The 13,538-nt window shown below is 47.8% G+C and overlaps 1 long non-coding RNA gene across 2 annotated transcripts; it reads left to right on the forward strand.

Moving 5' to 3' along the window:
- Positions 1-8,876: 8,876 nt before the first annotated feature.
- On the forward strand, positions 8,877-12,928 carry LOC127913408 (uncharacterized). Of its 2 annotated transcripts, none has more exons than XR_008085497.1 (3): positions 8,877-9,086; positions 11,261-11,328; positions 12,541-12,928. It is a non-coding gene; the product is annotated as an uncharacterized LOC127913408 (long non-coding RNA). The 2 variants fall into 2 exon arrangements; XR_008085498.1 differs by having other exon boundaries at positions 12,607-12,928.
- Positions 12,929-13,538: the final 610 nt, after the last annotated feature.

The following is a 13,538-nucleotide window of genomic DNA, read 5'->3' on the forward strand; positions in this document are numbered from 1 at the left end:
GACCTACAGAACACCGACCTACAGAACACTGACCTACAGAACACTGACCTACAGAACACTGACCTACAGAACACTGACCTACAGAACACTGACCTACAGAACACTGACCTACAGAACACTGACCTACAGAACACTGACCTACAGAACACTGACTTACAGAACACTGACCTACAGAACACTGACCTACAGAACACTGACCTACAGAACACTGACCTACAGAACACTGACTTACAGAACACTGACTTACAGAACACTGACCTACAGAACACTGACCTACAGAACACTGACCTACAGAACACTGACCTACAGAACACTGACCTACAGAACACTGACCTACAGAACACTGACTTACAGAACACTGACCTACAGAACACTGACCTACAGAACACTGACCTACAGAACACTGTCCACAAGAACACTGACCTACAGAACACTGACCTACAGAACACTGACCTACAGAACACTGACCTACAGAACACTGTCCTACAGAACACTGACTTACAGAACACTGACCTACAGAACACTGACCTACAGAACACTGTCCACAAGAACACTGACCTACAGAACACTGACCTACAAAACACTGACCTACAGAACACTGACTTACAGAACACTGTCCTATAGAACACTGACATACAGAAAACTGTCCACAAGAACACTGACCTACAGAACACTGACCTACAGAACACTGACCTATAGAACACCGTCCTACAGAACACTGACCTACAAAACACTGACCTACAGAACACTGACTTACAGAACACTGTCCTATAGAACACTGACATACAGAAAACTGTCCACAAGAACACTGACCTACAGAACACTGACCTACAGAACACTGACCTACAGAACACTGACTTACAGAACACTGACTTACAAAACACTGACCTACAGAACACTGACCTATAGAACACTGACCTACAGAACACTGACCTACAGAACACTGACCTACAGAACACTGACCTACAGAACACTGTCCACAAGTACACTGACCTACAGAACACTGACTTACAGAACACTGTCCTACAGAACACTGTCCTACAGAACACTGTCCTACAGAACACTGTCCTACAGAACACTGTCCTACAGAACACTGACCTACAGAACACTGACCTACAAAACACTGACCTACAGAACACTGACCTATAGAACACTGACCTACAGAACACTGTCCTACAAAACACTGACCTACAGAACACTGACCTACAGAACACTGACCTACAGAACACTGTCCTATAGAACACTGACCTACAGAACACTGTCCTATAGAACACTGACATACAGAAAACTGTCCACAAGAACACTGACCTACAGAACACTGACCTACAGAACACTGACCTATAGAACACCGTCCTACAGAACACTGACTTACAGAACACTGACCTACAGAACACTGACTTACAGAACACTGTCCTACAGAACACTGACCTACAGAACACTGACCTACAGAACACTGACCTACAGAAAACTGTCCACAAGAACACTGACCTACAGAACACTGACCTACAGAACACTGACCTACAGAACGCTGACCTACAGAACGCTGACCTACAGAACACTGACCTACAGAACACTGACCTACAGAACGCTGACCTACAGAACACTGACCTACAGAACGCTGACCTACAGAACGCTGACCTACAGAACACTGACCTACAGAACACTGTCCTATAGAACACTGTCCTACAGAACACTGACCTACAGAACACTGACATACAGAACACTGACATACAGAAAACTATCCACAAGAACACTGACCTACAGAACACTGACCTACAGAACACCGACCTACAGAACACTGTCCTACAGAACACTGACTTACAGAACACTGACTTACAGAACACTGACCTACAGAACACTGACTTACAGAACACTGTCCTACAGAACACTGACCTACAGAACGCTGTCCTACAAAACACTGACCTACAGAACACTGTCCTACAGAACACTGACCTACAGAACACTGTCCTACAGAACACTGTCCTACAGAACACTGACTTACAGAACACCGACTTACAGAACACTGTCCTACAGAACACTGACTTACAGAACACTGACCTACAGAACACTGTCCTACAGAACACTGACTTATCAGAACGCTGACCTACAGAACGCTGACCTACAGAACACTGACCTACCGAACACTGACCTACAGAACACTGACCTACAGAACACTGTCCTACAGAACACTGTCCTACAGAACACTGACCTACAGAACACTGTCCACAAGAACACTGACCTACAGAACACTGACCTACAGAACACTGTCCACAAGAACACTGACCTACAGAACACCTGTCCTACAGAACACTGACCTACAGAACACCGTCCTACAGAACACTGACCTACAGAACACTGACCTACAGAACGCTGTCCTACAGAACACTGACCTACAGAACACTGACCTACAGAACACTGACCTACAGAACACTGTCCTACAGAACACTGACCTACAGAACACTGACCTACAGAACGCTGACCTACAGAACGCTGACCTACAGAACACTGACCTACAGAACACTGACCTACAGAACACTGACCTACAGAACACTGACCTACAGAACACTGACCTACAGAACACTGACCTACAGAACACTGTCCTACAGAACACTGTCCTACAGAACACTGACCTACAGAACACTGTCCTACAGAACACTGACCTACAGAACACTGACCTACAGAACACTGACTTACAGAACACTGTCCTACAGAACACTGACCTACAGAACACTGACTTACAGAACACTGACTTACAGAACACCGTCCTTCAGAACACTGACCTACAGAACACTGACTTACAGAACACTGTTCCTACAGAAACTGCTGACCTACAGAACTGCTGACCTACAGAACACTGACCTACAGAACACTGACTTACAGAACACTGACCTACAGAACACTGACCTACAGAACACTGACTTACAGAACACTATCCTTCAGAACACTGACTTACAGAACACCGTCCTACAGAACACTGACTTACAGAACACTGACCTACAGAACACTGTCCTACAGAACACTGTCCTACAGAACACTGACCTACAGAACACTGTCCTACAGAACACTGACCTACAGAACACTGACCTACAGAACACTGACCTACAGAACACTGACCTACAGAACACTGACCTACAGAACACTGTCCTACAGAACACTGTCCTACAGAACACTGACCTACAGAACACTGTCCTACAGAACACTGTCCTACAGAACACTGTCCTACAGAACACTGACCTACAGAACACTGACCTACAGAACACTGTCCTACAGAACACTGTCCTACAGAACACTGTCCTACAGAACACTGACCTACAGAACACTGACCTACAGAACACTGACCTACAGAACACTGACCTACAGAACACTGACCTACAGAACACTGACCTACAGAACACTGTCCTACAGAACACTGTCCTACAGAACACTGACCTACAGAACACTGTCCTACAGAACACTGTCCTACAGAACACTGACCTACAGAACACTGACCTACAGAACACTGACCTACAGAACACTGTCCTACAGAACACTGACCTACAGAACACTGACCTACAGAACACTGACCTACAGAACACTGTCCTACAGAACACTGACCTACAGAACACTGACCTACAGAACACTGACCTACAGAACACTGTCCTACAGAACACTGACCTACAGAACACTGTCCTACAGAACACTGACCTACAGAACACTGACCTACAGAAAACTGTCCACAAGAACACTGACCTACAGAACACTGACCTACAGAACACTGACCTACAGAACACTGACCTACAGAACACTGACCTACAGAACACTGTCCTACAGAACACTGACCTACAGAACACTGACCTACAGAACACTGTCCTACAGAACACTGACCTACAGAACACTGGCCTACAGAACACTGACCTACAGAACACTGTCCTACAGAACACTGACCTACAGAACACTGACCTACAGAACACTGTACACAAGAACACTGACCTACAGAACACTGACCTACAGAACACTGACCTCCAGAACACTGACCTACAGAACACTGACCTACAGAACACTGACCTACAGAACACTGACCTACAGAACACTGACCTACAGAACACTGACCTACAGAAAACTGTTCACAAGAACACTGACCTACAGAACACTGACCTACAGAACACTGACCTACAGAACACTGACCTACAGAACACTGACCTACAGAACACTGACCTACAGAACACTGTCCTACAGAACACTGTCCTACAGAACACTGTCCTACAGAACACTGTCCTACAGAACACTGTCCTACAGAACACTGACCTACAGAACACTGACCTACAGAACACTGACCTACAGAACACTGACCTACAGAACACTGTCCTACAGAACACTGACCTACAGAACACTGACCTACAGAACACTGACCTACAGAACACTGTCCTACAGAACACTGACCTACAGAACACTGACTTACAGAACACTGACCTACAGAACACTGACCTACAGAACACTGACCTACAGAACACTGTCCTACAGAACACTGACCTACAGAACACTGACCTACAGAAAACTGTCCACAAGAACACTGACCTACAGAACACTGACCTACAGAACACTGACCTACAGAACACTGACCTACAGAACACTGTCCTACAGAACACTGACCTACAGAACACTGACCTACAGAACACTGACCTACAGAACACTGACCTACAGAACACTGACCTACAGAACACTGACCTACAGAACACTGACCTACAGAACACTGACCTACAGAACACTGACCTACAGAAAACTGTTCACAAGAACACTGACCTACAGAACACTGACCTACAGAACACTGACCTACAGAACACTGACCTACAGAACACTGACCTACAGAACACTGTCCTACAGAACACTGACCTACAGAACACTGACCTACAGAACACTGACCTACAGAACACTGACTTACAGAACACTGTCCTACAGAACACTGACCTACAGAACACTGACTTACAGAACACTGACTTACAGAACACTGACCTACAGAACACTGACTTACAGAACACTGACCTACAGAACACTGACCTACAGAACACTGACCTACAGAACACTGACCTACAGAACACTGACCTACAGAACACTGACCTACAGAACACTGACCTACAGAACACTGACTTACAGAACACCGTCCTACAGAACACTGACTTACAGAACACTGACTTACAGAACACTGACCTACAGAACACTGACCTACAGAACACTGACCTACAAAACACTGACCTACAGAACACTGACCTACAGAACACTGACCTACAGAACACTGACCTACAGAACACTGTCCTACAGAACACTGACCTACAGAACACTGACCTACAGAACACTGACCTACAGAACACTGTCCTACAGAACACTGTCCTACAGAACACTGACCTACAGAACACTGACCTACAGAACACTGTCCTACAGAACACTGACCTACAGAACACTGACCTACAGAACACTGACCTACAGAACACTGACCTACAGAACACTGACCTACAGAACACTGACCTACAGAACACTGACCTACAGAACACTGACTTACAGAACACTGACCTACAGAACACTGACCTACAGAACACTGACCTACAGAACACTGACCTACAGAACACTGACCTACAGAAAACTGTTCACAAGAACACTGACCTACAGAACACCGTCCTACAGAAGACTGACTTACAGAACACCTGACCTACAGAACACTGACCTACGGAACACTGTCCTACAGAACACTGTCCTACAGAACACTGACCTACAGAACACTGCTGTCCTACAGAACACTGTCCTACAGAACACTGACCTACAGAACACTGACCTACAGAACACTGTCCTACAGAACACTGACCTACTGATCAGAACACTGACCTACAGAACACTGATCAGAACACTGTCCCAGAACTGATACAGAACACTGACCTACAGAACACTGACCTACAGAACACTGACCTACAGAACACTGACCTACAGAACACTGACCTACAGAACACTGACCTACAGAACACTGTCCTACAGAACACTGACCTACAGAACACTGACCTACAGAACACTGTCCTACAGAACACTGACCTACAGAACACTGTCCTACAGAACACTGACCTACTGATCGCTGAAGGGCTACTGGGCTCTTAAAAGGGCTTCAGTGTATTGAACCAGAACACTGACCTACAGAACACTGACCTACAGAACACTGACCTGCAGAACGCTGACCTACAGAACACTGACCTACAGAACACTGACCTACAGAACACTGTCCTACAGAACGCTGACCTACTGATACAGAACACGCTGACCCACAGGGCTATCCTCAATGGGCTCTTAAAAGGGCTTACACAGAACCAGAACACGCTGACCTACAGAACACTGACCTACAGAACGCTGACCTACAGAACGCTGACCTACAGAACACTGACCTACAGAACGCTGACCTACAGAACGCTGACCTACAGAACGCTGACCTACAGAACGCTGACCTACAGAACGCTGACCTACAGAACACTGACCTACAGAACACTGACCTACAGAACACTGACCTACAGAACACTGACCTACAGAACACTGACCTACTGAACGCTGACCCACAGGGCTATCCTCAATGGGCTCTTAAAGGGCTTCAGTGTATTGAACCAGAACGCTGACCTACAGAACACTGACCTACAGAACGCTGACCTGCAGAACGCTGACCTACAGAACACTGACCTACAGAACACTGTCCTACAGAACGCTGACCTACAGAACACTGACCTACAGAACACTGACCTACAGAACACTGACCTACTGAACGCTGACCCACAGGGCTATCCTCAATGGGCTCTTAAAGGGCTTCAGTGTATTGAACCAGAACGCTGTCCTACAGAACACTGTCCTACAGAATGCTGACCTACAGAACACTGACCTACAGAACACTGACCTACAGAACACTGACCTACTGATCGCTGACCCACAGGGCTATCCTCAATGGGCTCTTAAAGGGCTTCAGTGTATTGAACCAGAACAAGGCCTAGGTTGAACATTATTACCACAGGTTCAATATGATGTTATGTTTGCCTAAAACATGAGGGCTTATTTTCCGCCATTGGTACGTCATGTGTTAAGTTATACACTGCATTCAGAAAGTATTCAGAACCATTAACTAGTTCCACATTTTGTTACGTTACAGCCTTATTCTAAAATGGATTAAATAAAAATGTTCCTCATCAATCTACACACAATAACCCATAATGACATCACAATACCCCATAATGACATCACAATACCCCATAATAACATCACAATACCCCATAATAACATCACAATACCCCATAAAGACATCACAATACCCCATAATGACATCACAATACCCCATAATGACATCACAATACCCCATAATGACATCACAATACCCCATAATGACATTCCAATTCCCCATAATGACATTCCAATACCCCATAATGGCATCACAATTCCCCATAATGGCATCACAATACCCCATAATGGCATCACAATACCCCATAATGACATCACAATACCCCATAATGACAAAGCGAAAAACAGACATACCTTTATTTGCGTAAGTATTCAGACTCTTTGCTATGAGACTTGAATTTGAGCTCAGGTGCATCCTGTTTCCATTGATCATCCTTGAGATGTTTCTACAACTTCCTTGGAGTCCATCTGTGGTCAATTTAATTGATTGGACATGATTTCGAAAGGCACACACCTGTCTATATAAAGGTACCACAGTTAACAGTGCATGTCAGAGCAAAAACCAAACCATGAGGTCGAAGGAATTATCCGTAGAGCTCCGAGACAGGATTGTGTCGATGATAGAGTGACCAGACAGAAGCCACTCCTCAGTAAAAGACATGACAGCCTGCTTGGAGTTTGCCAAAAGACACCTAAAGACTCTCAGACCATGAGAAACAAGATTCTCTGGTCTGATGAAACCAAGATTGAACTCTTTGGCCTGAATGTCAAGCGTCCCGTCTGGAGGAAAACTGGCACCATCCCCCTGAGTAAAAGGTCTGAATACTTATGTAAATGTTATATTTCAGTTTTTTTATTTGTATAAACTTGCTAACATTTCTAAAAACCTGTTTTTTGCTTCGTCATTATGGTGCATTGTGTGTAGATTGATGAGTTGAATTTTTGGGGGATTTAATTCACTTTAGAATAAGGCTGTAATGTAACAAAATGTGGATAAAGACAAGTTGAATACTCTGTATATATTAATTTGTATAATTTACAGTGAGATGCTTGTTTAGCAGTGAGTGTGATGAGTGTTTCTTACCTTGTGTTTCTGGTCGAGAACAGAATATACCCATGTAGCATTGAACCTATTCCTGTCCCAAATCTGTTTGTGTTGTCTTGTCAAATCCTATGGTCATTGTCGAAGCAATACAGCACAAAACAGATCTGTGACCAGGCTAAGTTAGAAACTGGTTTCATATTATAATTATATCAGATACAAATCTATCTCTGTCAGTTTTACCTTCAAAATGTATTCAAAGCTTTTTTTTTATAAAGTTGGCAATCTATGTAAATACAAATACACAATCAAAGACGAGAATAAATAAATCCCAACGTGGTTTCCAAGTCGACTTGCATTGTGTGTGTGTGTGTGTGTGTGTGTGTGTGTGTGTGTGTGTGTTGGCTATATGGGTGATTCACAATTGCATTTCTATTTTCAAGAGTACATCTTTGGTGTAGAGGTCAGGTCAAACTGCCTGTACTGTATGTAGCTAGTTTGTTTATACCATCATGTCACAGTGGTTAAAAAGCTGCTCACATCCTATTGGCTCAATAACTATATACATTCTTTTTTCCAGATGTCCTTGAATCATTAATAGAGGACAGTATATAGATGGCTTGTATGCCATATACAATAAAACATATTTATTTTTAATAAAAAAATATTTTATTAAATAAAATGCTTTTCATGTTTACAAACAAATTTAAAATGAAAACCTGAAACGTCTTAAGTCAGTAAGTATTCAACCCCTTTGTTATGGCAACGAGAGCCTGTAGTCAGATGCGTCTGTGAAACAGGTGGCCAGGTGTCCGTTAACAGGCTGGAAACAGGTGGCCAGGTGTCCGTTAACAGGCTGGAAACAGGTGGCCAGGTGACCAGGTGTCCCGTTAACAGGCTGGAAACAGGCTGGAAACAGGTGACCAGGTGTCCCGTTAACAGGCTGGAAACAGGCTGGAAACAGGTGACCAGGTGTCCGTTAACAGGCTGGAAACAGGTGACCAGGTGTCCGTTAACAGGCTGGAAACAGGTGGCCAGGTGTCCGTTAACAGGCTGGAAACAGGTGACCAGGTGTCCGTTAACAGGCTGGAAACAGGCTGGAAACAGGCTGGAAACAGGTGACCAGGTGTCCGTTAACAGGCTGGAAACAGGTGACCAGGTGTCCCGTTAACAGGCTGGAAACAGGTGACCAGGTGTCCGTTAACAGGCTGGAAACAGGTGACCAGGTGACCAGGTGTCCGTTAACAGGCTGGAAACAGGTGACCAGGTGTCCGTTAACAGGCTGGAAACAGGTGACCAGGTGTCCGTTAACAGGCTGGAAACAGGTGACCAGGTGTCCCGTTAACAGGCTGGAAACAGGTGACCAGGTGTCCCGTTAACAGGTGACCAGGTGTCCCGTTAACAGGTGACCAGGTGTCCCGTTAACAGGTGACCAGGTGTCCCGTTAACAGGCTGGAAACAGGTGACCAGGTGTCCGTTAACAGGCTGGAAACAGGTGACCAGGTGTCCGTTAACAGGCTGGAAACAGGTGACCAGGTGTCCGTTAACAGGCTGGAAACAGGTGACCAGGTGTCCCGTTAACAGGCTGGAAACAGGTGACCAGGTGTCCGTTAACAGGCTGGAAACAGGTGACCAGGTGTCCGTTAACAGACTGGAAACAGGTGACCAGGTGACCAGGTGTCCCGTTAACAGACTGGAAACAGGTGGCCAGGTGTCCGTTAACAGGCTGGAAACAGGTGGCCAGGTGTCCGTTAACAGGCTGGAAACAGGTGACCAGGTGTCCCGTTAACAGGCTGGAAACAGGTGACCAGGTGTCCGTTAACAGGCTGGAAACAGGTGACCAGGTGACCGTTAACAAGCTGGAAACAGGTGACCAGGTGTCCCGTTAACAGGCTGGAAACAGGTGACCAGGTGTCCGTTAACAGGCTGGAAACAGGTGACCAGGTGTCCGTTAACAGGCTGGAAACAGGTGGCCAGGTGTCCGTTAACAGGCTGGAAACAGGTGACCAGGTGTCCGTTAACAGGCTGGAAACAGGTGGCCAGGTGTCCGTTAACAGGCTGGAAACAGGTGACCAGGTGTCCGTTAACAGGTGGCCAGGTATCCGTTAACAGGCTGGAAACAGGTGACCAGGTGTCCGTTAACAGGCTGGAAACAGGTGGCCAGGTGTCCGTTAACAGGCTGGAAACAGGTGACCAGGTGACCAGGTGTCCGTTAACAGGCTGGAAACAGGTGACCAGGTGTCCCGTTAACAGGCTGGAAACAGGTGACCAGGTGTCCGTTAACAGGCTGGAAACAGGTGACCAGGTGTCCGTTAACAGGTGGCCAGGTATCCCGTTAACAGGCTGGAAACAGGTGACCAGGTGACCAGGTGTCCGTTAACAAGCTGGAAACAGGTGGCCAGGTGTCCGTTAACAAGCTGGAAACAGGTGACCAGGTGTCCGTTAACAAGCTGGAAACAGGTGGCCAGGTGTCCATTAACAGACTGGAAACAGGTGACCAGGTGTCCGTTAACAGGCTGGAAACAGGTGACCAGGTGTCCGTTAACAGGCTGGAAACAGGTGACCAGGTGTCCGTTAACAGGCTGGAAACAGGTGACCAGGTGACCAGGTGTCCGTTAACAAGCTGGAAACAGGTGACCAGGTGTCCATTAACAGACTGGAAACAGGTGACCAGGTGTCCGTTAACAGGCTGGAAACAGGTGGCCAGGTGTCCCGTTAACAGGCTGGAAACAGGTGACCAGGTGTCCATTAACAGGCTGGAAACAGGTGACCAGGTGTCCGTTAACAGGCTGGAAACAGGTGACCAGGTGTCCGTTAACAGGCTGGAAACAGGTGGCCAGGTGTCCCGTTAACAGGCTGGAAACAGGTGACCAGGTGTCCGTTAACAGGCTGGAAACAGGTGACCAGGTGTCCCGTTAACAGGCTGGAAACAGGTGACCAGGTGACCAGGTGTCCGTTAACAGGCTGGAAACAGGTGACCAGGTGACCAGGTGTCCGTTAACAGGCTGGAAACAGGTGACCAGGTGTCCGTTAACAGGCTGGAAACAGGTGACCAGGTGTCCCGTTAACAGGCTGGAAACAGGTGACCAGGTGTCCCGTTAACAGGCTGGAAACAGGTGACCAGGTGTCCGTTAACAAGCTGGAAACAGGTGACCAGGTGTCCCGTTAACAGGCTGGAAACAGGTGACCAGGTGACCAGGTGTCCGTTAACAGGCTGGAAACAGGCTGGAAACAGGTGACCAGGTGACCAGGTGTCCGTTAACAGGCTGGAAACAGGTGACCAGGTGTCCCGTTAACAGGCTGGAAACAGGTGACCAGGTGTCCGTTAACAGGCTGGAAACAGGTGACCAGGTGTCCGTTAACAGGCTGGAAACAGGTGACCAGGTGTCCCGTTAACAGGCTGGAAACAGGTGACCAGGTGTCCGTTAACAGGCTGGAAACAGGTGACCAGGTGTCCGTTAACAGGTGGCCAGGTATCCCGTTAACAGGCTGGAAACAGGTGACCAGGTGTCCGTTAACAGGCTGGAAACAGGTGACCAGGTGTCCCGTTAACAGGCTGGAAACAGGTGACCAGGTGTCCATTAACAGGCTGGAAACAGGTGACCAGGTGACCAGGTGTCCGTTAACAGGCTGGAAACAGGTGACCAGGTGTCCCGTTAACAGGCTGGAAACAGGTGACCAGGTGTCCGTTAACAGGCTGGAAACAGGTGACCAGGTGACCGTTAACAAGCTGGAAACAGGTGACCAGGTGTCCCGTTAACAGGCTGGAAACAGGTGACCAGGTGTCCATTAACAGGCTGGAAACAGGTGGCCAGGTGTCCCGTTAACAGACTGGAAACAGGTGACCAGGTGACCGTTAACAGACTGGAAACAGGTGACCAGGTGACCGTTAACAGACTGGAAACAGGTGACCAGGTGACCGTTAACAAGCTGGAAACAGGTGACCAGGTGTCCCGTTAACAGACTGGAAACAGGTGGCCAGGTGTCCCGTTAACAGACTGGAAACAGGTGACCAGGTGTCCGTTAACAGACTGGAAACAGGTGACCAGGTGACCAGGTGTCCCGTTAACAGACTGGAAACAGGTGGCCAGGTGTCCGTTAACAGGCTGGAAACAGGTGGCCAGGTGTCCGTTAACAGGCTGGAAACAGGTGACCAGGTGTCCCGTTAACAGGCTGGAAACAGGTGACCAGGTGTCCGTTAACAGGCTGGAAACAGGTGACCAGGTGACCGTTAACAAGCTGGAAACAGGTGACCAGGTGACCAGGTGACCAGGTGACCAGGTGTCCGTTAACAGGCTGGAAACAGGTGACCAGGTGTCCGTTAACAGGCTGGAAACAGGTGACCAGGTGTCCGTTAACAGGCTGGAAACAGGTGGCCAGGTGTCCGTTAACAGGCTGGAAACAGGTGACCAGGTGTCCGTTAACAGGCTGGAAACAGGTGGCCAGGTGTCCGTTAACAGGCTGGAAACAGGTGACCAGGTGTCCGTTAACAGGTGGCCAGGTATCCGTTAACAGGCTGGAAACAGGTGACCAGGTGTCCGTTAACAGACTGGAAACAGGTGGCCAGGTGTCCATTAACAGACTGGAAACAGGTGGCCAGGTGTCCATTAACAGACTGGAAACAGGTGGCCAGGTGTCCCGTTAACAGGCTGGAAACAGGTGACCAGGTGACCAGGTGTCCGTTAACAGGCTGGAAACAGGTGACCAGGTGTCCCGTTAACAGGCTGGAAACAGGTGACCAGGTGTCCGTTAACAGGCTGGAAACAGGTGGCCAGGTGTCCGTTAACAGGCTGGAAACAGGTGACCAGGTGTCCGTTAACAGGCTGGAAACAGGTGGCCAGGTGTCCGTTAACAAGCTGGAAACAGGTGACCAGGTGTCCCGTTAACAGGCTGGAAACAGGTGACCAGGTGTCCGTTAACAGGTGGCCAGGTATCCGTTAACAGGCTGGAAACAGGTGACCAGGTGTCCGTTAACAGGCTGGAAACAGGTGACCAGGTGTCCGTTAACAGGCTGGAAACAGGTGACCAGGTGTCCGTTAACAGGTGGCCAGGTATCCCGTTAACAGGCTGGAAACAGGTGACCAGGTGTCCGTTAACAGGTGGCCAGGTATCCCGTTAACAGGCTGGAAACAGGTGACCAGGTGTCCGTTAACAGGCTGGAAACAGGTGACCAGGTGTCCGTTAACAGGTGGCCAGGTATCCGTTAACAGGCTGGAAACAGGTGACCAGGTGTCCGTTAACAGGCTGGAAACAGGTGACCAGGTGTCCGTTAACAGGCTGGAAACAGGTGACCAGGTGTCCGTTAACAGGCTGGAAACAGGTGACC

Source organism: Oncorhynchus keta, chromosome 29 (genome assembly GCF_023373465.1).
Source record: "Oncorhynchus keta strain PuntledgeMale-10-30-2019 chromosome 29, Oket_V2, whole genome shotgun sequence".
NCBI lineage: Eukaryota > Metazoa > Chordata > Actinopteri > Salmoniformes > Salmonidae > Oncorhynchus > Oncorhynchus keta.